The sequence below is a fragment of the Poeciliopsis prolifica genome, unplaced genomic scaffold (genome assembly GCF_027474105.1).
Source record: "Poeciliopsis prolifica strain line A6 unplaced genomic scaffold, Auburn_PproV2 SCAFFOLD194, whole genome shotgun sequence".
Classification (NCBI taxonomy): Eukaryota; Metazoa; Chordata; class Actinopteri; order Cyprinodontiformes; family Poeciliidae; genus Poeciliopsis; species Poeciliopsis prolifica.
In genome coordinates this window covers 101,878-106,548 of record NW_026562569.1, presented here as the reverse complement: position 1 = coordinate 106,548, position 4,671 = coordinate 101,878, and the positions used below count along the sequence as shown (strand labels likewise).

Genomic DNA, 4,671 nt, shown 5'->3' with positions numbered 1-4,671 from the left:
GACAACTAGATTTTATAAAAATAATCAACCCTCCCAAACTTTTTCTCAAATAACAGTCAAACTTCAGCGAAGCCTCAGAAACTGCCAGTAAAGATTTGTTTCTTCGTTTCAGGATGTAAATAAAAGCAACAAGACTCATAGTTTATCCAAGGCTTAAGGAATCAGACAACATGGCCGCCGGGATGTTGGGTACAGGATGAGGTGGTTTAACTGCAGACAGCGCTTCACTGTAAATATTCAACATTTCTACTTGAATTTGATTTACAAATCAGAATCTGAATAGTGATGATAATCTGATGTATGGAAGAAGAACAGGGCCACATAAAAATAAATAAAACTGACTTTAATGTCAATATTTTACTTTAAAGTATTTTAAAGATTTCAGACTTTAATCCCACAATTCTGTTTTTTCCTCAGAAGTTTGACTGTTTTCAGGGAATTTTCACTTCTTTTCCACATTCTGACTTTTTTGCACCATTTTGAATTTAAATTCAATATTTTCTCAGAACCTGCCATGTTTTTCAAAATTTAAACTTTTATTGGAATACTGACGTTTCTTTCTTGTTATAGGATTTTTAAACTTGCACTTTTATACACGCTAAAAACTTATTCCAAATTTATTTTGGCAGATTTGAGTTTTCACGATTAAATTTGAATTTAAACAATTTTGATTCTTAGTAAAAACTAAATTTCAACATTTTCTTTACTTTTTCTTTGATGGCCTTAATCTTCTTCCATACAAATAGTGAACTAATAACTAGGATCAATTGCAATGTGTGCGTCATTAAATTGAAATGACTTTTTTGGGATTGAATCAATAAACCTGTACCAAACAAATCATAACAGTGAGATCAGACGAGAAAAAGAAAGAAATGCCAAAAAATTGTGTTATAATTGTTACAAAGAAGGAATAATATATAAAAATTCACAAGTGATTTAGAAAATATATCAGAAAAAGTCATATGTTTTACTCATGTAACCGGTCATTTGTGTTTGAATTCTCCATGAGGTGGACGGCGATGACGACCAACACCATGACAATCAGACCCACTGAGAAAACCACTTTCTTCACGTAACAAATGGAAAATCCAAGGAGTTCGTCTGCATCTGCAACAGGGAGGCATCAATTCAACCAGAGTGACTGGTTAATTTCTCTAATTTAAGTTTTTATCAAGATTTCTATAAATCTAGTCATTTATCTCATGTGCATTTGAAAATACAACCTGAAACATCTTGAGAAGTAAATGTATGTAAACATAACCGAGAGTAAAATCGTATTTTCCCACTTTTCCTTGAACACAACCTTATATGTGACGGTTTTGTGATTTTCCTCCTAATAATTTATGTTTTGACTTGGAAAATCAAAATGTTTTTTTTCTCCACATTGCAAAATGTTCACTCACCTTAAACAATTTTATGTTTTCTCACAAACTTCAATGTAATTAAATGGGATCACAAAGTAGTGCAGAATTGCTAGAGGGACTGAAACTCCTTTTTTTATAAAAATAATTTGTAAAGAATGTTGTGCTTTTGCATTCGTTTAATCTCTATCATTTAATCTCCACATTTTCTTAAGAGCTGCAATAAAAGAGCCAAAATAAGAAGTCCACAAAGGTCATAGACAACCTGTTATGGACGGTTTTCTGGTCAGATAAGATCAAAAATTTACTCTTTTCCTCCTAATGCAAAATGCAAAGTGTGGATTTTTTCCACTTTTTACTTCAGCAGAGAAAATGAATCTGGTCAGAGTTGATGAGAAGGTGGATGGAGTCAAATATAGTACGATAATAATAACAGAAAATCTCTAACTTTGGACTGGGTTGGAAGTTCACCTTCAATTGGTCCAGTCAAAGTCCATGCACTGAACTTTGCTATAACTTGACAAAATGCAAAAAGGGTAGGAAAACTTTATCTTGTTGTGAATCTCAAACTTACCGGCATTCTTCGGACAAAGGTGATCAATCTCTGTTGTTTTCTCCATCCAGCTGACCTGGTTGCTATGGTTACAGACGATGGATGAACCGGACAGGAAGACCTTGAGGGAAGCACCAGATTTGGTGACCTTTGATCCCTCTCCCCCCTCTTGAAGGCAGGTTTTGATGGTAGGTCTGAAAGTGCTGCTGATGTCGGTGCCGTCGGCGGTGCAGGTCGCTGTGACGTTACAGGAGGAAGAGTCGCCGGACACGGAGTCAACGGTCAGATCGACCGGACCCACCGGATCTACGGAGAACCGATAGGAAAAATTGGAGCAAAGCAGAAAACACAGAAACACAGAAAATAAAGACAATGAAGCCTTTTCTTTGCATGTCAGCAAAGCAAACTCACCAATTCAAAATGTTTATTTAATTCATTTAGTCTAAATTGAACATGACACATGTTTACATAAACAAAAGGTTTTGAATGAAAAGTAGAAGTTTGAAGAAAAAACGTCCTAGTCAATTATCTACACCAAAAGCAACTCATGACTCAAACTACTGTCCAAAGAAACCAGAGACAAAAATTGCAGACCTCCACAAGACTGGAAAGGGCTGCAGGGGAATTGCCAAGCAGCTTGATGAAAAAGATGAACTCTGCAAGACGTAAGCTCATGGTGTATCGGTGATCCCCAGAAAGGTGAGGAATCAGTCCAGAACTACTCAGGAGGAGCTGGTCAATGACCTGAAGAGAGCTGGCACCAATGTTTCCAATAATCCACCAAGATATCATAGCTTAAAATCATGCATGGCACAGGAGGTTCCCCTGCTTGAATCAGCGCACGTCCAGGTCCGTCGTAAGTTTGCCCATGACTATTGGAATATGCAGAGGAGTCGTGGGAGGAAGTTATGTGGTCAGATGAGACCAAAATAGAAATTATTGGTCTTAATTCCACTCGCTGTGTTTTGGAGGACGAAGAATGATGAGTACCATCCCCAAAACACTGAAGCGATGGCTGGGTCTACCAACATGAGAATGACCCAAAACACAGAACCAGAAGTGGCTCTGTAAGAAGCATATGAAAGTTCTGGAGTGGCCCAGCCTGTCCCCAGACCTAAACCCGATAGAAAATCTTTGGAGAAGCTCAAACTCCGTGTTTCTCAGCGACAGCCCAGAAACCTGACTGATCCAGAGAAGATCTGTGTGGAGGAATGGGCCAAAATCCCTGCAGCGATGTGAGCAAACCTGGTGAAAAACTACAGGAAACGATTGAAGCTGCAAAGAAAGGTCACTGTTCCAAATATTAACATTTATTTTCACAAATGTTCAAATACTTATTTGCAGAAGTAACACAAATATGTGATTAAAACGTCTTCCATTTTGATTTCCGGGTTTTTTTTTTATGTCTCTCATAGTGGACTTTCACCTAAGATGGAAATTTCAGACCGGTCCATAATTTCTAAGTGGAGAACTTGCAAAGTCGCTCAACTACGTATTTTCCTCACTGCAGCTTTACGTCAACTCAACGCAGAAGTAAAGGAAAATATTACTTCAGATTCATCTGAGGACATTTTCCTTTGCGTTATGTATCTACATTGATCAGGAAGTTGACGCTCCCTGATTCCTGAGCAGGGCAAGAACCGCCAGACAATAAATGCTGTCAAAACTACAACATGGCATAACAAAAACAAGTGTTAGAGACAGAAACATTTTTCTTTTCAAAGTATAAATTTTGTATTAAAATGTCCTACCTTGAACTGTGACGTTGTATCCAGTTAGTACTTTTTCTGAAGCTGCTATTACTACCGCCGTATAAAGTCCACTGTCAGATTTTTGGAGGTTTTTTAGTTTTATGGAGAATCTGTGTTCCAAAAGGTCTATTCTCGTACCATAAAAATGACCCACGTTTGATTCCATGTGGGAAGAAAGACACCAGCACATCATCTGTGGCAAATTTCCATAAAAGGAGATGATAGTTTTTGGGAACCTCCACTTCTGAGACGTTGAGAAAAACATCGCCACCCGTCCGCACAAACACTGAAGCGAAAGCATCAGTTCCTGTAAAACACAGATACATAACAACTTAAGTTTAGGACTGTGTGTTTCATTTTAATGTCAGAAATGTTTGAGGAATCCTGTGAACAAAATGGCAGGTTTACATTCAAGATTTATATAAATAGTTTTCATCTGAAAAATACATTTCTAGGTTCCACAATGTTGGTTGAACAACTTAAAACCTATCAGATGAATGAAGCTGGTTTTTCCACACTTTTTTATTCTACTTTGCATTTATTGTATTTTATTATTTCCTACCTGGTTCATTATTGATGATCAGAAGAGCCAGTATCAGAGACAAAGACATCATCAACTCCTTCTGTGTGAGTCTCTCTTCATGTCTCAACAAACTGTTGAGCAGGAAACAACATCGACCCTCATCATGGTGGGAAGTGTCACCTTTGAGCTCTTCCTGTCCAAGACGCGTTCAGTCAGTTATGTCCTGACTGAACGCGTCTAAACACAAACCGATTGTTCTTGACAGGCATATTGTTTAGATTTTTTTAAATCTGTGCATCAGGAGGCCTGCTTGTGTCCCTCAGCAGTAATATTTAGCTAAAATATAATAATTTAGCAAAATAAACTGGTCTGCAACCATGATCAGAAATCAGTATGAAACGTCACAATTCAAGGTGGGTTTTTCAACATTTGAGACATTTTCAAGAACCTAAATTCAACCATCATCTGTTGCCATACCTACCA

The 4,671-nt window shown here is 37.5% G+C and overlaps 1 pseudogene; it reads right to left on the bottom strand.

The window, feature by feature from the left end:
- Positions 1 to 967: 967 nt before the first annotated feature.
- On the bottom strand, positions 968 to 4,276 carry LOC129356799 (uncharacterized; annotated as a pseudogene).
- Between the last annotated feature and the right edge of the window lie 395 nt (positions 4,277 to 4,671).